Source organism: Zingiber officinale, chromosome 9A, assembly GCF_018446385.1.
Source record: "Zingiber officinale cultivar Zhangliang chromosome 9A, Zo_v1.1, whole genome shotgun sequence".
Lineage (NCBI taxonomy): Eukaryota > Viridiplantae > Streptophyta > Magnoliopsida > Zingiberales > Zingiberaceae > Zingiber > Zingiber officinale.
This window is the reverse complement of record NC_056002.1, coordinates 57,428,043-57,450,848: the sequence shown is the minus strand read 5'-3', so window position 1 is coordinate 57,450,848 and position 22,806 is coordinate 57,428,043. Positions and strand designations below refer to the sequence as shown.

The window sequence follows — 22,806 nt, the reverse complement described above, 5'->3', positions numbered from 1 at the left end:
TTTTTGAAATGTTGGAAATCTTTAGAATTCTTATAAATTTTTTAAATGGTTGAAAAAGCTTATTTTGAAAATTGCTTTGAAAAGTACCTTTGCAACCCACTCATCCGATATTTTGAAAGGTTAGTTTGCAATTATCCTGAAAACTACTTTTGGTACTTTAAAACTTAAAACTTTAAAATTATTTTGTAGAAGTTACCTTTCAAAACCTACTATAAATTTTAAAAAATCTTTCAAATTGAGCCAAAATTTTTTTTACACTAAACTCATCCCTACGATAAACTTGCAAGGTTTTATGAGAAGATTATACTCATTTGTGTGTTTCAATACTTTGGTATACTTAGCATGATTTTTTTTTATGAATACCAAAGGGGGAGAGTTAAGTAAGAAAAATAAACTAAAAACTTAAAATCCTTAACTTTAAAAATGCTCTTAATTTCTATTACATTTGCATTATTTTTTTCTAACTTTAACCCAGGTTGTCATTGCATCAAAAAGGAGAAGATTGTTAGTGCAGTTGGCACCAATGGTTAAACCTGAATTTTGATGAATGATAAATAGGTTAAATTTAGATGTGTTGTGATCTAACCATGTTACCGCAGGGTTGACTAACCCTAGTTAGGATATTCGATTCATGATTGGTTGAAGACCGGATGTGTGATTTCAGCAAGTCGGGATGTTTGATTCTTGACAAGTTGAAGTCCAAATATAGGATTCTAGCAAGGGTCGAGATGTGTGATTCCTGATTGGAGAAGACCGGATGTGCAATTCTAGTAGGTCGGGATGTGCGATTCCAGATTGGAGAAGATCAGATATGCGATTTGGGTAGGTCAAGATGTTTGATTCCCGAAGTCTAGATATTTGATTCCGGAAGGTATCTCTACACTTGGAAAAAAAAGTAAAGGTAAATTACTGGAGGATAGTGATCAAGTGAGGATGTGTCCCTATTCGAATGGGCAATAGGCATCGACCCAATTTAGGTCTATTTTCATAAATCTAAATTGAGACTTTGACTAGATTTTGGTCTCAGGAAGATAGAGTCTAATTACTACTCATTATTATTACTATGCTAACACTTGTCTTGCAAGTTATTGGACTAACACTTTTTACAGGACAAAAGAAGCACAAAAAATCTTTGGTGAATAGTGCTCGAGGGCCTTCAAGCATTGGAAGGCGCCTTCGCATTGTTCATGGAAGTTACCTTTGGTGTTGTAGAAGATGCCTTTTGTAAGATAAATTTTAAACTTCGTCGTAGATAAGAACTAGGATGTTTGAGATCAAATTTCTCATATGGGAGGTGCCTTCAAGGCTATGGGAAACGCCTTCCATACCCTTTATACAGATGTTTCACCCAAGCCATTAGAATCAACTACTACACAAGCTTCTACACAATCTTTAAAAAGGGGAAGTGTAGGTTGTTACATTGACCCTATCTCATATATTCGATCACCTCTTTCAACGGTTCTGGAAGAGACATTTAGTGAATTGTCCATCGATAGGTCCACGGGACCCGGGTCTTGGTAGGAGTTGTCGAAGGCTCCGAACCAAATAAAATCGACCGTGTTTGTTTCTATTTTTCGTGTTTGATTTTTTGTTGCGCACTTTGTTTTTCAAAATTAAAAAACTTAGTTTTCTAAAACCATGTGATTTACCCCCCTCTCACATGCGTCTCGATCCAACATATGGTACATTAGTAGGCCTATGAAATAATCCACAATAAATGAAAATTGAGGACATCTTATAAGGATTGGCACACACCCCCCCCTAAATATCGTGCCACCATTTGATCCTTGTCTCAGATAGATTATTTAGGACAATCAATTGGTAAACCTCCTCTACATAATCATCGACTGATCTTGCACCTCCCTCAATGCATGAAGTTGCTAAAACAAAGTTTGAGTGTAACTGGAGGGAAAAAATTGACCCTTTATCTTTTTTTTCATCTTCTCTCAGTAAGTGATCTTGACTTTACCCTGTTTGTCTCATGATTGTCGCAACTGCTCTAACCACATTGATGCTCTATCAACCTTTAAGTTTGAAGGCAATTAGTTTCACTTTCACACGATTGAACACTTTCTTATAATAAAAAATTCTCTTCACTTCGTAAATCCAATCAACGAACCCTTCTGCTTATAACATATCAAAAAACTCGAGCATGTCAACTTGAAAACTAAGGTCTTCATATTATTCCTCTCGACCACGATGTTCCCAAAATTTAACATGATTGTGATATAAGTTTTCGAAAGTAGACTCATAATCAAAATCAATGATCTCACAATCCTCAAAATTCTGTGTCATCAAACGCTGGGTTAATTTTGAGACTAGTCTATGTAAATCCTCAATCATCACATCCTGAACGCTATGATCACGATACTAGGTTTCAGAATACAAAATCGATAGCACGAAATCAAAACATAAAATCGCTAGCCGCTTGTGTTGGTATTTCAGAATTCATGCAAAGAAAACTAACTAATTAATTCGAAGCAGAAACCATTAATTAGTTATACCTTTCTTTGTAGCTAAAGACCTCTTGATCTTCTGCTGTATTCCTCTACTTCTCTTGGACGTCATGTGAGCGACGATCTACCAAGATAACTCCACCCGAACCACTTCTTTGCCTCCAAGAAACTCAAGCCACCAAGGGATGCCAAAATAGGAAATTTCCTTCTTCTTTTTCTTCCCCTCTAAACAACCGGCCACCAAGGATCTCTTCTTTTCTTTTCAAGTTTCGGCCACCAAGATGAGATAGGTGCCGACCTTAGAAAGAAGAAAGGGAAGAGAAGAAGATGGTGCCACTGGTCTAAGAGAAGAAACAAAGTGAGAAGAGGAAGAGAGAGGGCCAACCACAAGGAAGAGAAGAGAGGAGGCAAGGCTTAGGTTGTATATCTCATGAGGCACCCTCTCCTTCTCTTTTATAATCCTTGGTCATGGCAAAAAAGGAAAGTTTTAAACATAATTAAAACTTCATTATCTATGGCCTCCACCTTTTAAAAAAGGAAATTTTAACAACAATTAAAATCTCTCTCTTTTAAATTTCCTATTGTACACGGCAACAAAAGGAAAGTTTTAAAATTAATCTCTCTCTTTTAAAATATGTAGACAACTACAAAAAAGGAAAGATTAATTAAAACTTCTCTTTTTAAATCATGGTTACAAAAAAGAAAAGTTTTATCAAAAATTAAAATATCTCTTTTAGATAACTACAAATAAGGAAAGATTTTAACAAAATTAAAATCTCTCTTTAATCCTTTGTAGATAGCTATAAAAGGAAAGATTTTAAAAATTTAAAACTCTCTTTTAAAACCATGAGAATGGCTATAAAAGGAAATTTGTAACACAAAATTAAAAACTCCTTTTATTCTTCATGTGGCCGCTAAAAAGGAAAGTTTTAAACAAAAATTAAAACTTCCTTTTAACTTATGTGGTCGGCCATATCTTGGACACCAAGATGTGCTTGGGGCCGACCACCTCTTGGGCTCCAAATAATGCTTGGCCGACCCCCCCTTGCTTGAAGCAAGGATGCGTCTGGCCCATTACTTGAGTAAGAAGTGGACTTTGTGAATACAAGGCTTTATAGAGGCTACAATAGGGATCGAGAGGAGAAATTGGTTTTGGTCTCCCGATGAGCTTGAGCTTCCTGTGTTCGCCTCGAACACCTAACTCAAGTTCATCAATAATAACTCATATCACTAAAGAGTTATTATTGAACTACCGCACCAATCTCGTATTACATTATGGGCTCCTTCTTATTATGAGTGTGTTAATCTCCCTGTGTTTAAGATATCGAATGTCCACTAATTAAATGAGTTACTGACAACTCACTTAATTAATATCTAGCTCCAAGATTAGTACCACTCAACTTTATTGTCATGCCAGACTAAGTCCACCTACAGAGTTTACATGACAATTCTTATGAGCTCCTCAAGGGGGCATCATCAACCTAGATTACTAGGACACAATTTTATTCTATAATCAACAACACACCATATAAATAATATCATTTCCCAACTTATCAGGTCTATTGATTTAACGAACTAAATCTTACCCATTGATAAATTAAAGAAATAAATATTAAGTATACGTGTTTGTTATTATATCATGATTAAGAGTACGCACATTTATAATAACTGAGGTTTTGTTCTTTTATGTAGTTAGTATAAAAAACAATCACAAATGGTCCTGCCCAATACACACATAGTGCACTAGTGTAATTTTATAGTCAAGATAAACTAATACCAAATTACACTACAACCATTGTTAATGTTCCGCAAGTATACGGATACGTCGTCATTAATAAAGAAAGATATCGTATCCACAGAGACTTGTTATAACCACTAAAGATATCTCAACACGAATTAGCTAAACAACTAATCAATTGATTTATAAAACTAAGTGCAACTATGAAAAGTAAAACATAGAAGTAAAAGCATAGAAACAGGGATAAGGGCTATGATAAAAGGATGTTCTAGGAGTTTTGGTTTCTTTGTAATGTTATTAAATGTAAATGATTTACCAAATCTTATTCCTCAATTGTCCATCAATTGTAGAAGGTTGTTGATTCTCTCTTGCAATAGACAACCGGCTTAGGGCTAAAATCTATATCTAAATGTGATCAATTAGGAATGATTCTTATGATGTCCTTACACGGGCTTGCCTGTCACATGCGCCCCTCGGATAATCAATATAGAAATTCATTACTTCTCAACCCATATCAAGATATAAAAGATTAATGCATACAATCTATCCTACCCCCTTGAATGACCTTATTTCACCTTCAAGATTATCTCTCAATTGTCCTTATACGGTCTTGTTTGTCACGTACGTCTCTCAGATAATCGAATGAGGAATTACCTCTACAAGATCCACAAGATACTCAAACATTCAATCAAGTATGGTAATTAAGTCCAATCACAACAATCCACACAAGATCAAATAGACACAAACAAGATAAAATCATAGAAATAGAAAATTGGCAAATCCACAAGAGTTTACATCAAATCATATTACAAATACTCCCTCCATCCTAGAACAAAGAAATCTAATCCATAGAACAAGAAAAGAAACCCAAAGACAAAAAGATCATAAGCATCTTGATCCCAAAACCCAAGAAGAGATAGGGAAGAAAAGCTTATCTACGATGAAGAAAGGTCTTCGGATCCAATCCTCGATCTCGGAGTCGATTCGTTGAAGATATGCCCTTAGATCACCAGAAAATCCCTCCAAGAAAGTGAGGAATTGCCCAAATCTTGTTCTCTCCCAAAAGGGAGAACTCCCCCTTCAAATGATGAAAGAAACCCTTATATAGAGCAAAGAATTTGGGCGCTACACGACCCCGAGACCCGGCCATGTGTGAGACATGGCCTAGGTCATTCTCTTCACTGCCCATCTCACACGGCCATGTGATGAATACGGTCGTGACATGTTCTGCCACTGCCACCCTTGCACGGCCGTGTAGATATACACGGCCTGTGTTGCCTCCAATTCTAGAACTCATGCACAGTCGTGTCTGGGACACAACTAGGGTTTGTTTGGCTTCTGGAAAGCTTGCACGGTCGTGTAAAGCTACACGATCGTGGCTCTCCTGGCTTCATAATTGGCATGGTCGTGTGATGCACACACGGTCGTGGCCTTTTCCTTTTCTGCAGAAGCTACATGGGAAAGCTTCACCACATGGCCTGGACACTCCTCTGCTCTGCCAATGCTGCATGGGTGAGCATCAGCACACGACCTAGGTCACTCTCCCAGACATGGCCATGTGGCACTCCAAGGTGGTGTCTTCCTCCTTTCGTTAGTTTACAGATTTGGCCTCAATCATAAATTCTTCTCCAAATATGACTCCTGCGTACAGAAAATGCACAAAAGCATATCTCCGAACAAAAAGAGTAAATATGCTAAAAGAAAAGCTGGAAGTACGAAAATGCATAGATAAAGCATACGCAAAATATGTGAATGTCCATCTTGGTTGTGAGCTATTATTTATAATTTATAAGGAACTGATAACATGATCTTCTGTGTAACACCACACACCATGTTATCTATAATATAAATTAAATGGATAACTGCATTTAACATAAATACAGACATTTGACCAGTGTGATTTTTATTTCAAAATAAATGTTTACAAAAAGCTAGGCTTTTAGTATACATCCTAACAATCTCCCACTTATACTAAAAGACTATGCTACCATATATATTGTCATACATCTGATTTCCATCCTCTCAACATGCCTATCAAAATCTCTCGCTGGAAAGACCTTAGAGAAAGGATCTACCAGGTTATCTACTGATGTAATCTTGGCGACAACAACCTCTCCTCGTATTAGGTGGTACTTGCGCTCTATGTGTTTACTTGCCTTATGGGCTCATGGTTCCTTCGAGTTTGCTACTGCACCACTATTAGCACAATAAACTGTAATAATTTTGGGTAAACCAGGAATCACATCTAAGTCCGTCATAAAGTTTCTGACCCATACAACTTCTATGGCTGCCTCAAAGGCTGCCACATACTCAGCTTCCATGATGAAGCCTGAAACGCATTTCTGCTTAACATTCCTCCTTTGTTATGGCTCCACCTCCTAAAGTAAACACAAAACCCCGAGGTCGACTTACTATTGTCCCTATCAGTCTGAATCCGTGTACCCCACAGGGAGCAAATCATCTGCCTTGTAAACTAGCATATAATCTCTAGTCCTTCTCAGGTACTTTAATATATGCTTTACGGCAGTTCAGTGTCCCGATCCTGGGTGACTTTGATATCTGCTAACCATGCCCATGGTAAAACAGATATCCAGTCTCGTACATAGCATTGCATACATTAGGCTTCCTACAGCCAAAGTATAAGGAACCACCTTCATCTCCTCTATCTCCTTTGATGTCTGAGGAGACATTTCTTTAGATAAGGGTACTCCATGCCGAAAAGGTAGAAAATTTTTCTTGAAGTTTTGCACGCTAAAACGAGCTAGGATAGTATTGATGTATGAATCTTGGGATAAGGACAATATCTTTTTCTTGTGATCTCTTATTACTTTGATCCCAAGAATATGTCCACATTCTCCCAAGTCCTTCATATCAAAACACTTGGACAACCATACCCTTACTTCTGACAATATTTTGACATTATTGCCAATGAGCAAAATATCATGTACGTATAGTACAAGAAATACCACCACATTTCCGTCACACTTCTTATATACACAAGACTCATCCAGACACTGAATGAATCTATAAGACTGGATAACTTCATTAAACTAGATGTTCCAAGATCTCGAAGCTTGCTTTAGTCTATAGACCGATAGAGCTTACAAACAAGATGCTCTTTGCCCTTCGCAATGAATCCCTCTGGTTGCTTCATATGGATATTTTCTTCAAGACTTCCAATAAGGAAAGCTGTCTTGACATCCATTTGCCAAATCTCATAATCCATATGAGCAACAATAGATAAAAGAATCTGGATAGACTTAAGTATGGCTACCGGCGAAAGGTTTCCTCATAATCGATTCCCTCTTTCTGAGTATACCCTTTTTCAACTGTTGGTTGGTCCTAGGAGGAATGTACCGGTTCCATTGTACAAAAATTTTGTACAAGTGTCGAACATTTTCCTAAACAACCTATTGTGTTCTTTAGAAGTTAAATTAGGAATCGCAAACGGAACTTAACATTATTGATTCCAAATTTAACTTATCTGTTCTTAATGGTTTAGACTTGGATCGCAAGCGGAACTTAACACTATTGATCCAAATCAACCTATGTTATAAATTCAATTAAATATTAATTTCCAAAATTAGCTTTCAGTACTGCATGGTGAGGCACATGGCCTTCTTGGGTATGGGAGCATCCACCACCGTCTAGACAAAGCCTTTTAAGGAAAGCTAATATTTAATTTCCTTATATAGCTCTAGGTTTAACCAAAAAGAACAATCGAATCACAAATTTGAAAAAGAAAGAAAAACACAAACTTGAATTACAATTCAAAAAATTAGAACCTAATGCCTCTTGTGTTTAGAATTCATTCAAAAGAAAAACTAGTATGATGCGAAAAATAATTACTAGTATATCTTCCTTTGTATGCAACGACCTCTTGATCTTCTACCGTATTTCTCTTCTTATCCCGGACGTTGTGTGGGCAACGATCTACCAAGATGAGAACACCCAAATCCTTCTTCTTCCTCCTTGCAAGTTTCAGCCAAACCAAGAATCCTCCAAGGATGTAGAATTTCGGCCACCACCACCAAGCTCCAAGGGATGCAAGAAACAAAGCCTCCTTTCTCTCATTCTTCTCCTAGCTAGAACCGGCCACCATCAAAAGCCCCAAGAGAAGGATGAAACTGAGCACTAAAGAAGAAGAGAAGAGGAGAGGGAGAACCTCTAGGGCCGGCCACAACCAAAGAAGAAAAGAGAGGAGGAAATAGAATAGAGTTATCCATGAAGGCACCCCCCCCCCCCCCCCCCCCCCCCCCTCTTTTATAATCCTTGGTCTTGGCAAACAAGGAAAATTTAAATAAAAACTTCCTTATTACTTTGTCATGAAAAGAAAATTTTAATTTGATTAAAATCAAATCCTTTTCTTAGATCATATGGTCGGACACCTTCCAATCTCTCCTAACAAGCCAAGTTTTAATCTCAAAATTAAAACTTCTTAATTTGTTTCCGGAAATTTTTAAATAAAAATTTCTCTAATAATTTTTTCCTTCATGGTGGATTATAAAAGGAAATTTTATAAATTATAATCTTTCTTTTAAACATGTGGATGATTTCTAAAAGGGAAAGTTTTCTCTAAAATTAAAATCTCCTTTCAATCTACAAATAAGGAAAGATATCTAATCTTTTCTTAATCTTTTGTAGAAACTTATAAAGGAAATATTTAATTTTAAAACTCTCTTTTTAAATCATGAACATGGTTACAAAAAGGAAAGTTTTCTTAAAATTAAAATCTTTCTTTCAATCTACAAATAAGGAAAGATATCAAACCTTTTCTTAGTCTTTTGTAGAAAGCTATAAAAGGAAAGATTTAAATTTTAAACTCTCTTTTAAAACTATGGAATCCACATAAGAAAATTTTTAAAAATAAAAATCCTTTTAATATGATGTGGTCGGCCACCTAAGCTTGGACTCAAGCTAGGGTCGACCACCACTTGGTTCATCCAAGGATTAACTTGGTCGGCCCCTTGCTTGAGCTCCAAGCAAGGTTTGGCCGGGCACCTTAGGATGGGTATAAAGGTGGGTATAGGTGGGTATAATACTTTATAAATAAGAGGCTACGGTAGGGACCGAGAGGAGGAATTGGTTTTGGTCTCCCGATGAAATTAAGCTTCCCGTGTTCGCCCCGAACACTCAACTTAATTTCATCAATAATAATTTATACCACTAAAGATTATTATTAAACTACCGCATCAATCCCAAATTACGTTTTGGGCTCCTTCTTATTATGAGTGTGTTAGTCTCCCTATGTTTAAGATGTTGAATGTCCACTAATTAAATGAGTTACTGACAACTCACTTAATTAATATCTTAGTCCAAGAATAGTACCACTCAACCTCATCGTCATGTCGGACTAAATCCACCTGCAGGGTTTAACATGACAATCCTTATGAGCTCCTCTTGGGGACATTCTCAACCTAGATTACTAGGACGCAGTTTCCTTCTATAATCAATAACACACACTATAAGTAATATCATTTCCCAACTTATTGGGCTTATTGATTTATCGAGCTAAATCTCACCCATTGATAAGTTAAAGAAATAAATACTAAATATATCTGCTTCCAACTTTCAAGAAATTAAAATTTCAAAATAAGTTTCAACTTGGAACGCATTACAAACATGAGTTTTTCAAAATCAAAGTTTCAAGATCAAGTGTAGATTTTTCAAAATAAGTTTCAACTTTGAAACGCTTTTCAAACCTAAGTTTTCAAAACCAAAATTTCAAACTCAAGATTTAAATTTTCAAAATAAGTTTCAACTTTGAAACAATGAGTTTTCAAAAAAAAATTCAAGATTAAGTTTGAAAAATCTACTTTTCAAAACTAATTAAAAGTAAGTTTGCAAAAGATTCAATTTTCAAAAACTTAGTTTATAAAATCCAATTTAAAAGCTTAGTTTTATAAAAGCTAGTTTTCAAAAATAGATATATCAAATTAGATTTCCAAAAATAAGTTAGATTTTTCAAACACATTGAAAATATTTTTAAGAGAATATTTTCACAAAGCTAATTTCAGAATGAAGGAAAATAAGTATGAAATCAATTAATTCTCCCCCTGAACCTGACATAATTTTTTAAGTAAATCCAACTTTAGTAAGATGATTTTGAAAAATAGTTTTGTATAAAATATAAAGATAAGCTTTGTAGAATTGAACAAATTTTCAAAAAGAAGTTTTTTGCAAATTTAAACCATTATAAGTTTTATAAAGGCAAACGTAAAATTTTCAAGTCAAATTAAGTTATTTTTAATAAAGGAAAAAATATATATTTAATTAATTCCTCCCCCTGAATTTGATACTCCCCTTGACTTTATTACTCTCCTTAATTTATTTCTCCCAATTAGGTTAACACTAAGGTTTGGGTATCTTAATGTTCAAAGCCTTAACACCTTTTTATTTACATAAGTATCTCTATATACTTGGTATAATTGTTTATTTAAGTTAAATTAATCAATTATTCTAAAATTAATTAATTTTAAATTCAGGTCCTTAAAGTTTAAGATTAAATAAGATAACTTGTTATTAATTCAATAACAGTTTATCATTATCAATAATTTATCGATTAAATTTTACTTGATTCAATAATTATATACTTATTAAAATAATATAAATTTCGTATTAATTGATTGAGTTGATTTAATGAAAGTGCTAGTTATAATTTTAACTATTCATTTACTTCCTTTTAAGTAGAATTAACTTAGTTTAAGGTTAGTATTAATTCGACGTTAAATTTATTAAATATAGTTAAGGTTCAATTTGAATCAATCGTTAATAATGATAAATTATGACTTAATTATATTTTGATTGACAATAAAATTAAGATTTATTGAGTTAAATTAAGGTTAAGCATTAATTAACTATTTAATATAAGGTCATATCTAATTTAGATCACAGTTAATTTTTGAAGTTCGTACTTCCATTATTAAATTTATGATCTTAAGTTAATCAAATTTTAATTATTTGTTAATAATGTCATTAGGGTTTAGATTTAGTTCAAATATTTTAATATAATTTGAATTTAGGGTTCAGGGTTTATTATAATTTTATTTTATTTTATCTTTAAGTTTGCTTTTTGAATTACAATGACTTTTTAAACTAATTTTTTAAGAAAAACTTAGTTTTTAAGTTAAAAGATTTAAGTTAAAAATAATAATTTTTTATTTAAGAAAAAGGGATTTTTAATATAATTTTTTTAAAAAATGATTTAAGTTTAATTTTAATTGTAAATTTTAAATTAAGTTTCAATTTAAAGTTTTAAATTTAAAATAAGTTTAATTTTAATATTGGGTTTTAATTTAATTTAAAATTCATTTTTAACTTCAATTTTAAAGTTTTTAGTTTAAGTTTTAACGTTTTAATTAGCTTAAGTGTCCTAATTTTTAAATGACTTTAAAATGATTTTTAATGATTAAAAGAATTTATTAAAAAAGTATTATTTTTTTTATTTTTACATAAATTGTTTTTTAATAAAACAAAATTAAATGTTTTTAAAATATTTTTTAAGAATTTAAAATAAATTTAAAATTAATTTTTAAAATAGTTTTTAAAGAATTTTTAAAACGGTTTTTAAAGAATTTTTAAAATAGTTTTTAAAGAATTTTTAAAATAATTTTTAAAGAATTTTTAAAATAGTTTTTTTTAAAAGAATTTTTTAAATACTTTTAAAGTAATTCTTAAAATATTTTTTAAAGAATTTTTAAAATAGATTTTAAAGAATTTTTAAAATAATTTTTAAAGTGATTTTTAAAATAGTTTTTAAAGAATTTTTAAAATAGTTTTTAAAGAATTTCTAAAATAATTTTTAAAGAATTTTTGAAATAATTTTTAAAGTAAATTTTAAAATAGTTTTTAAAGAATTTTTAAAATAATTTATAAAGAATTTTTAAAGAATTTTTTAAATAATTTTTTAAATAGATTTTAAAGAATTTTTAAAACAATTCTTAAAATAAATTTTAAAAGAATTTTTAAAATAATTTTTAAAATAATATTTGAAAGAAATTTTAAAATGATTTTAAAAGAGTTTTCAAATAATTTTTAAAACAATTTTTAAAGAGTTTTTAAATAATTTTTAAAAGAATTTTAAATAATTTTTAAAAGAATTTTAAATAATTTTTAAAAGAATTTTAAATAATTTTTAAATGAATTTTAAATAATTTTAAAAGAATTTTTAAAATGGGCTTCAAAAGATTTTAAAATAGTTTTAAAAATAATTTTTAAAATGATTTTAAGAGAGTTTTCAAATAATTTTTAAAAAAAAATAAATAATTTTCAAAAGAATTTTTAAAATGGGTTTTAAAAGTTTTTAAAATAATTTTCAAAAGAATTTTTAAAATGATTTTTAAAAGAATTTTTAAAGAATTTTTAAAAGAATTTTTAAAAGAATTTTTGAAAGAATTTTTAAAATGATTTTTAAATGAGTTTTAAATAATTTTTAAAAGAATTTTTAAAATGGGTTTTAAAAGTTTTTAAAATAATTTTTAAAAGAATTTTCAAAATTATTTTTAAAATAATTTTTAAAAGAGTTTTTAAAATAATTTTTAAAATAATTTATGAAAGAATTTTTAAAATGTTTTTATAAGAGTTTTTATATAATTTTTAAAAGAATTTTTAAAATGGGTTTTAAAAGTTTTTAAAATTATTTTTAAAATTATTTATAAAAGAATTTTTATAAGAGTTTTTAAAATAATTTTAAAATAATTTTTGAAAGAATTTTTAAAATGGGTTTTAAAAGTTTTTAAAAGAATTTTTAAAATGATTTTTAAAAGAATTTTTAAATAAATATTTTTAAAGAATTTTTAAGATAATTTTTAAGTTAAAATAAATTTTATAAGAATTTTTAAGATGATTTTTAAAATTTTAATGTTAATTTTGAAATAAATTTTTAAGATTAAAATAAAATTTTAAATTTCGAGATTTAATTTTAATTTTAATCTTAATCTTAAATTTTAATTCAAAATTTAATTTTGATCCTTAGTCATCTCACCCGATTTAAATTTTCAATAAGGGAATCCGATATTTTTGTGAGATGAATTTGATTCAATTATAGGGTTTGGTTTAACTTTGTGTTAGATTCAGGTTTAGCTTTGGGCTTAACAAATAGGCATTCTTTAGACAAACTTCTCGGCTATGGTTAGTTATGTCACGCCCCAGGTAGTCCCTGTCCGAAGAAATTTCGGCAGCATCTCCCCTGCACGGCGGACAATATGAAGCTCAGTATACATACATCTCCATACCTCGGCCACACACGGCCGGAATAATACAATACAAAAGAACAAGCCACGCAGTTTATATCAACCTTCCACACAGATATAATATAAGATCAATCCACGCAGTTCAATAAGGAAAGACGATATAGAACCTCGAAGATATATGCAGACAGCCTACTCCACTACAACGAAGAAAACAAATCCACGAAGTAATGAAAATACAACCGCAGCGGAAAACAAAAGTAGCAAACCCGAATGTTCAATGTGAAGTCCACAATACAAACCCACAATACAAGTATATAAGATGCAAAAGCAAAATATAATCCGACAAAGAAAATCCTCGCGATAACGGGGCTAGCGACTGGACTCTCTCCTGACGGCCTCAACCTGAAAAATAGTAACAACGGGGTGAGTTCAAAGAACTCAGCAGGTAATCCAATAGATATGTACAGCAACATATAACTACCAGTAATATCCTAAGGTACAGTCTCCTAAACCATAGGACCTACAGTACAGTCTCCTAACAATATAACAGGTATGCATAGCTGAATAAACTGTAATGAGTAACCAGAAGCATGTAATACAGTTTACAGCAAGAATAATAAGAAATGCATAACTGAAATAAACTGTACTCACCTGCGAGGCTTGGGCGAATGACTGTGGACATACACAGATAAAGATAGTCAGAACAAATACACATGTATCCTGTATGCATGTCAATCATATGCAGTCACCCAAGTGCATCATCCAATATGCAACAATCACAATAAATGCAAATTGTGCATATGATGCAATATGACATGGTCACCCCTGACACCAGTCAACCATCTCACACACAATGGTGAGATCGAGAGGGTAGGGCTGTGACACCGTCCACTCTACCGTCACTACTCCTGATGAGTGACCGAGTGGACGGGATACACCGAAGTACACCTATCCTCCTACCTCAAATCATAGTGAGGGAGCGTAATGCTCTCATCTCCCGATACGCGATGACAGGGAGGAACCCCGTCGTGCTACCACGCTGCGTATCACACTACCCATGAGCGGAGCCTCCCAGAGCAACTGCCATACACACCCTGGGTGCTGTGCCACTACCCATGCAGTGGTCACGTTGTGTGCAGGCCCGTGTAGCCGGCCGACGAGCTCAACAATAATGGAGTCGTCAATCGCCCAGCATGCAATCATGCAGGATGGTGCATGATGCTACAGTATGTCATACCTGAACATAGCCTCCTCCATATATGCGGGTGCCCAAAAGGTAAACGCATATATATAACCATGATATAAACAGCATAAACTCAAAGATATCACATATAACAATGATGTAAGTATCATGAATCCAAGAGCATGTATCCCACATGTAAAGCAACTAATCCGGTAGAGTAGAGCACTATAGACATGCATCTCTATGAACATATATATACATGGCAAGAGGTAAATATCCAATCCTGAAGTAAGGCAACTAACAGATGAAGCATGTGATAGGTATCAACTAGCTAAGACCAGGGAAGAAATAAATCTACCACCTATCACTAGCAACTATATATAAACTATACATATCATAAGACAGTATCAAAAGATAAGTCAAAGGGTACCCGCCTCAAATAGAAGGTACAATCCCAAATCCGAAGTCAACGTCGAGACGCCTGTCTCGAATCAGAATCCTGTGTCAACAAACAATATATATATTTTATTTAGCTAAATCCAAATGAATAGCTAAGTAAAATCCCTAATAACAAATTAGGGCAAAACCCTAATCAATATCATCTCAACCTTCCCAATTAAAATCCAATAGTAAATTAGGATTAATTACCCTAACCCTAATTACCCTATTAGATTAATTCAAACAATTATATCTAATCACAATCAACTAACCAATTACAACCTCCAATCAGACCTACACATAAATAACTGATCAATCACACTTACCCTAATCCATCTAGAACAAGATCATCAAACTAATATTCAAATTCGAAACATGATCTACAATATGTTCCAACCAAAATTCAATTCAAGCCTAACCCTATTCAATACATAGACTAATTTATCAACACATGAAACAATTACCCTAATCATGTATCAACATCACTACACCTTACCTCAATCTCAGCTATTGTTGATGTTGGAACTAGGAGGCTGCTGGTTGGTGTGCTGCCGGAACCAAGAAAGGATCAAAGAACACCACAAGACAGAACAGAACTTCACAGCTACGCTTGTTGTCCACCAACCGGATACTACGGTGAGCAAGGGAAAGGAAGAATCGGTCACACAATCATCTCAATATTCCTAAATCAATCTTAGAACCGAACCTCACCTCACCTTACTGGATTCAATCGGATCACAACAACACCAGAACATAACAACCTACTGGAATCAACTCCTCTGTTCGGATCAAACTTGCTGCTGGCAACAAGGAAATTTGCTGAACCATAGAATCACCACAGAGCAAGCATATCTCTGCTAGATTCCAGTATACTATTCGGTTCAAGGTGAGATCACGGATCAGATCAAGGAATAAACATCACCAGTTAAACAATAACCTAATTCCGGAACCCAATCTTACCTCCAATCTGAGACTTCAATCGGCAACCATGAAGAAGTCCATGATCTGATCAAAGGAAAACCGATTACAAGATCCTCCTTGGTCCCCCTCAAATTTCCAAATGAAGTCTTACCTCAAGTCTCCAGAAGATGTCGCACAACCCGATCGAATCCGTGAAGCAACGTACCAAAGATTCCTCCGATCCTCAAATCAACAATCAACAAGGGAATCCAAGACCTGACCTAGGATCGCCAACAATCAGGGAGGCAATCAGCAAGAATCGGGAAAGAAGACTCGATCTAGGGCACAAACCATAGAACAGGAAGATTCCGTTAGGGCTAGCTTACCCACGCCGGCAAATCGAGTGGCACAAATCCAAACTAGGGCATCACTCCAAGCTTCGGTGGAATGAGACGCGAGATTTGGTCCTTCACCGTGCCCTAGCCGCAGCATCTTCGGCCATCTACCGCAAGATCCGCCGAACCGCAACTCCTCGGCCGATTACAGTCTGGAAAGGAGAAGCATCGATCGGATCTGACCTTAGGGTGTCGACGCCGGTTGAGGAAGGTCACCGGAGCTAGAGCCTCGCTCCTGTCGGCGCCGCTCGTCTGCGAGGGAGATCGGAGAGGGAAGGGAGATCGGGGAAAGAGGAGAAGTTGGGGAAGAAGGGATCGAAATCGGCGTTTGGGGAGAAAAGATATAAGAAAAAGGGAATTTATTTAATTAAACATTTCTTCTCTTAAATAGGTCTCCCAAATAGGCTGTATCCGAACCCGTCAAATCGTCCCCTCAAAACCCGTCGTACGAGCTCAGAAAAATTCCCAGAAAATTTCTAAAAATTCCGGAAAAATTCTATAAGGCTATTTCTCAAATAACCCTATTAATTAAATTTTTCGAGATCTCACATCCTCCCCTACTAATAAAAATTTGGTCCCCAAATTTCGCTATAACCAACAGCAAACACTATAATATAACCAAACAGTATAAATGCTGAAAGAAACTCCAACCCACATACCTCAAGTAAAAAGATGAGGGTATCGAGCTCGGATCGTATCCTCCAGCTCCCAAGTAGCCTCCTCGTCAGAATGATGCTGCCAGCCGACTTTAACCAGTCGGACAGTCTTGTTCCGCAGCTGACGCTCTCTACGGTCCAGAATCCGTACAGGAACCTCCTCGTAAGTAACATCAGGCTGAATAGGAACAGATATATCTGACAGAACATGTGCCGGATCGGATACGTATCTCCTCAGCATAGATACATGGAATACATCGTGAATACCAGCTAGAGATGGTGGTAGCGGCAGACGGTAAGCTACTGCGCCAATCCTCTCCAAGATCTGGAATGGTCCAATATATCGGGGAGCTAGCTTACCTCGGAGACCAAATCTCTTCACCCCTTTCGTGGGTGAAACTCTAAGAAATACATGATCACCGATGGAGAACTCCAGGGGTCTCCGTCTCTGATCAGCATAACTCTTCTGACGGTCCTGAGCCTCTGACATCCTCCGTCTGATAGTGCGAACCAGCTCTGCATCCTGCTGAGCTCTCTGAGGTCCTACCAACTGAGCCTCCCCAACCTCTTCCCAGAGGACGGGTGTCCGACAAGGCCTACCATACAATGCCTCAAACGGTGCCATCTGGATAGCCGAATGATAGCTGTTGTTGTAGGCGAACTCCACTAATGGCAGGTGGTCCTCCCAACTGCCTCCGAAGTCCATGACACAAGACCTCGGAAGTCCTCCAATGTCGAATAGTCCGCTCGATCGCCCATCCATGCGGATGGAATGCCGATCAAAGCTGTGCCCAAGGCCCACCGCCGTAATCGGACGTGAAATGCGGGTCTCTATCGATATAATGCTCAACGGAACTCCATGCAATCCGATAATCTCTCGACAATATAACTCGCTAATCGATCCAGAGAATCAGTCTTCCGGATCGCTATAAAATGCGGTTGGTTAATCGGTCAACGATTACCCAAATCGCATCATAACCTCGACGAGTCCTAGGCAAACCAACCACGAAATCCATGGTAATGTGCTCCCACTTCCACTCTGGAATAGGGATCCTCTGAAGTAAACCAGTGGTCTACGGTGCTCGGGTGCTCGGCCTTCACTAGACATCTAGTATGAAATCTACAATGTCTCTTTTAATACCTTTCCACCAATACAATTGCTTCAAATCTTTGTACATCTGAGTCCTACTAATATTAATTGCAAATCTGGATCAATGTTTCTTGAATGAGATGCTCATCAATGAGGTGTGCCTAGGAAAGCACAATCTGCCTTGAAATCATAGAGATCCACGCACACCATAGAAAGTTTTTAACTTTAGGCCTAACTCTAGAGAAACTCACCTTCTAACTCCCTTATTTTGCTCCATTAGTCTGCTTGACAACTAACTCCCTTTAATCCGCTTGAGTAATAATGACTGTGCAATCAAGGACATCAAAACTTCTTGTGGTGTTTGCCTCACTTTGAGAAGATCCAAGTCCGAAAATTGTCGTAGAAAATTAGTAATTGCGACCCTGTGATATGCATTATTTCTAGCTCAGTGCATCTACCATTATATTAGCTTTCTCAAGGTGATAGTTGATAGTGCAACCATAATCTTTAAGAAACTTTATCCATCTCTAACTATGGCTCATCTCTTTCCGTGTGAAGAAATATTTGGTTAGTGATCGATAAAATCTCAAAAGTACACCACTTAAAGATGATGTCTCTTAATCCTAAAAGCAAAGATAATAGCTGTTAAATCCATATCATCTAAGCCATGGTCAAGCCCTTGAGTAGCAAACACATGATTGCATGCACAACATGGCCACAATCACGAATAGCTCCACCTCTAGGCATCACTTGACAAAACCAAATCTCCGCTTCGGCTCCTGGAAGCCGGTCTCACAAGCCTCGACCACGTGAACTTCACGCCTTTCCTAGTCGACGTGTCAGCGGCATAGCAATGCCGGAGAAACCCTCAACGAATCGTCGGTAATATCCAGTAAGCCCAAGAAACTACGGATCTCCTGGGCTGCTCCCAGCTAGTGATAGCCTCGATCTTCTGAGGATCCACAGAAATACCTCGGCTAGACACCACGTGTCCTAGAAAACCAACTGAGGGAAGCCAAAATGCACACTTGCTGAACTTCGCATACAGATGATGTCGTCGAAGAGTCTCCAAGACTATGCGAAGATGCTGCGCATGCTCCTCCTCGGAACGCGAATAGATCAATATATCATCGATAAACACAATAACAAACTGATCTAGGTACTCCAGAAAGATACGGTTCATCAGATCCATAAATACTGCTGGAGCATTGGTAAGCCCAAATGGCATTACCAAAAACTCGTAATGTCCGTATCTGGTGCGGAAAGCTGTCTTCTGAATATCAGAATCTCTAACTCTCAGCTGATGATATCCTGACCGCAGATCAATCTTAGAATACACTGATGTATCTCTGAGCTGATCAAATAAATCCTCAATCCGTGGCAAGGGGTACTTATTTCTGATAGTCACTGCATTCAGCTGCCTATAATCGATGCACAACCTCAGAGTACCATCCTTCTTCTTGACGAATAGTACTGGAGACCCCCACGGAGATACACTAGGACGAATAAACCCCCTATCCAATAACTCCTGGAGTTGGACTTTTAATTCGTCCAACTCTTTCGGTGCCATCCGATAAGGAGCTTTCGATGTTGGTGCAGTCCCTGGAATCAGCTCAATAGCAAACTCCACTTGCCTTCGGGGAGGCAAACCTGGTAACTCGTCTGGGAAAACGTCTGGATACTCTCGGACCACTGGAACGTCTGAGAGCTGAGGGCTACTGATGTCATCAGTAGTAATCAACGATAATAGAAATCCCTGACATCCATGTGATAGCAGTTTCTGCGCCTGTATCGCAGAAATGGTCGATATCCCATCGTCTCTGATGCCAGTGAAATCCCAAGAGGGTTGGTTCGGAGGTCGAAAAGTAACCACCCTCTTCTGGCAATCAACTGTGGCATGGTATGCAGACAACCAATCCATGCCAAGGATAATATCGAACTCGACCATTTCCAATACTAACAAATCTACCGTGAGTATAATGCTACCAAAATCTAACGGGCAACCTCTGACCTCCTGAGTGACCTCCAAAGTATCACCGGATGGTAAGAAGACGGTCAGTCGTCGCGGTCTATGAGAAGGTAGTCTACCAATCTCTCTCATAAATGCACCAGATATAAAAGAATGTGAACTACCCGTATCAATTAGCATATCAGCAGAAAATGCATAAAGTAAAACCGTACCGCGAAAAACGGATCCGTCGGCCCGCTGTGCGTCCTCTCTGGTGACCGCGTGAACTCGTCCAGTATCTGACGGTGGTAGAGGCGGTAGCACTGCCAAAGGCTGCTGCGTCGGAGTCTGAGCCTGCCACTGAGTCGGTACTGGATACTGAGTCAGAGCTGGGGCTATGGGCTGCAGTATGTACTGAACGGGTGGCTGAGGCTGTAACTGATACTGCGCCGATGGCTGAGTCAGATACTGAGGTCCAGAAATAGAACCCTGGGACTCCATCAGAACACTGGAATGCTCCTGGCCGTGCATGCCATATGCAGCTGTCGCAGGGGAGTCGCCCTACCGACGGTGAAGATTGGCTGCCCGCTCGCGAGTCCCTGATCGACCAAACTGCCCTCCCGGCGTAGATCCTGATGTCGAGCCTTCAATAACAATCTCGGCTCAAGTGCCTGTGCAATAATAGCAAACCGACACCCCAAGGCGCACGCAGGTGATGTGATCTCGGCCCGCATCCGTGCAAGAAGAGTCACCTGGATCGCTTCCGCTTCGCCGGGCGGGAACGCCCCGACGCTTCGACGGCCGCCGATGACCCGTGCTCACCTGCCTGAAAGCGATCGCTCGCCGCCCAGAGTCGTGGTCGCCGACCGCCCCGATCACCGCTCTTCTTGTTCTGCGTTCACTCTCGATGAGTAGACTCAATCATGAGAGCTCTATCCGATGGTCTTGGTGTATGATGAACAGCAAAACCGACATCTTCATGAAGATGCCCGTCCGCCCTCGACAAATCAACATACGAGATCACATCGAACTAACTCGGACAGACCGCCACCGATTAAATTCGGCATTATAATCCATCATCGGCGGTTATTCGTCAAGACAAAGAAAATCCTCAAGAGCCATCCGATATGCTCTGGGAAAAATCGACTCTAATGCCTCCTAAATCTCGTCCAAGTAATATGCTGGTCGCCTATGATCGCGTGTCCCACCGGATCTCTGCCCCATCTCGTAGGTGGTAAGCAGCTAGCTCCCCACTCGGAGCAGGCCATATAAAGAATGTCCGCTCTATAGTCTCAATCCAAGACGAGCTATGCTCGGATCAGTCTCCCCGCGGAATAATGTGAATCGACTCTTCATCGACTCCTAAGCCTGGGATCCGTGCTCGTGCCGCAACTAGGCCGGTAGGAATCATGCGGAACTAGGTAGAACCACTGGAGCTGGTCCTATGGGTGGTACTGAGGGATAGGTCGGAAGAGGTACCACTGGTGCTGCCGTATAACCTGGGGTGGGTACTGCAGGTGGAACTGCTGAGTAGGCATAAGTAGGGGCGAATGGAGGTACGGGGGGAAGTACCGGATAAGGAGTAACCGGTACTGCTGGTGCGGGTGCCGGGTATGCAGTAACCGGTGCAGCTATCTGGGGTGCCAAGTACGGGCACAGCTAGAGAGGGTGTCGGGTACTCTGCGGGTACAGCTGGTGGGGGAGGTGCTGAATATGCCGACGGTGGTACCACTGGTGGTACAGTCGAGGTAGGTACCTCTGACGTCGGAACTATCGGGATCTGATACGTAGACGTACCCACAATGACCTGAGGAGTCTGCCCCTGGCGGACAGGCTCGGCTCTAGCAGACCTCTCTGAAGACTCTGTCTCAGGAGAATCTAACGGCCTCTTACGTGGCCGCCCACGTCTCGATGCCGGTACACGTGTAGGTGGCATATCTGTAAAGAAATGTTACCCAGATATCACTACAGGTATAAGAACTGCAAAATTACCTAATGTACCTATTTGCCGTCTGGAGATATCCTGTCGCTGCTTAGCCCCAAATAGAACCAATAAAACCTCGTCAAAATGCCTCGAAATTCCGAAACGAGAAAATCGACGGAAATCCGTACAATCCGAAATACCGAGAAATGCTCACGAAAGTAAGCCTCGTAAATCCGAAGCCCGACAAGTAGATATCGCAAAACTGTGCTCTGATACCAAATAAATTGGTATCAGATAAACCTCGAAAATCCAAAACGAAGAGCAAGTATCGTGAGCCTAGCTCTGATACCAAAAATTGGTATCGCCCCAGGTAGTCCCTGTCCGAAGAAATTTCGGCAGCATCTCCCCTGCACGGCGGACAATATGAAGCTCAGTATACATACATCTCCATACCTCGGCCACACACGGCCGGAATAATACAATACAAAAGAACAAGCCACGCAGTTTATATCAACCTTCCACACAGATATAATATAAGATCAATCCACGCAGTTCAATAAGGAAAGACGATATAGAACCTCGAAGATATATGCAGACAGCCTACTCCACTACAACGAAGAAAACAAATCCACGAAGTAATGAAAATACAACCGCAGCGGAAAACAAAAGTAGCAAACCCGAATGTTCAATGTGAAGTCCACAATACAAACCCACAATACAAGTATATAAGATGCAAAAGCAAAATATAATCCGACAAAGAAAATCCTCGCGATAACGGGGCTAGCGACTGGAATCTCTCCTGACGGCCTCAACCTGAAAAATAGTAACAACGGGGTGAGTTCAAAGAACTCAGCAGGTAATCCAATAGATATGTACAGCAACATATA

At 37.3% G+C, this 22,806-nt stretch overlaps 1 long non-coding RNA gene across 4 annotated transcripts; it reads right to left on the bottom strand.

Moving 5' to 3' along the window:
• Positions 1-15,752: 15,752 nt before the first annotated feature.
• Positions 15,753-16,572, bottom strand: LOC122021369. 4 transcript variants are annotated; one of them, XR_006122526.1, is made up of 4 exons: positions 16,258-16,572; positions 16,079-16,187; positions 15,967-16,011; positions 15,753-15,878 (listed from the first exon to the last, which is right to left on the bottom strand). It is a non-coding gene; the product is annotated as an uncharacterized LOC122021369 (long non-coding RNA). The 4 variants fall into 4 exon arrangements; XR_006122527.1 differs by having other exon boundaries at positions 16,079-16,182; XR_006122525.1 differs by having other exon boundaries at positions 16,293-16,572.
• Positions 16,573-22,806: the final 6,234 nt, after the last annotated feature.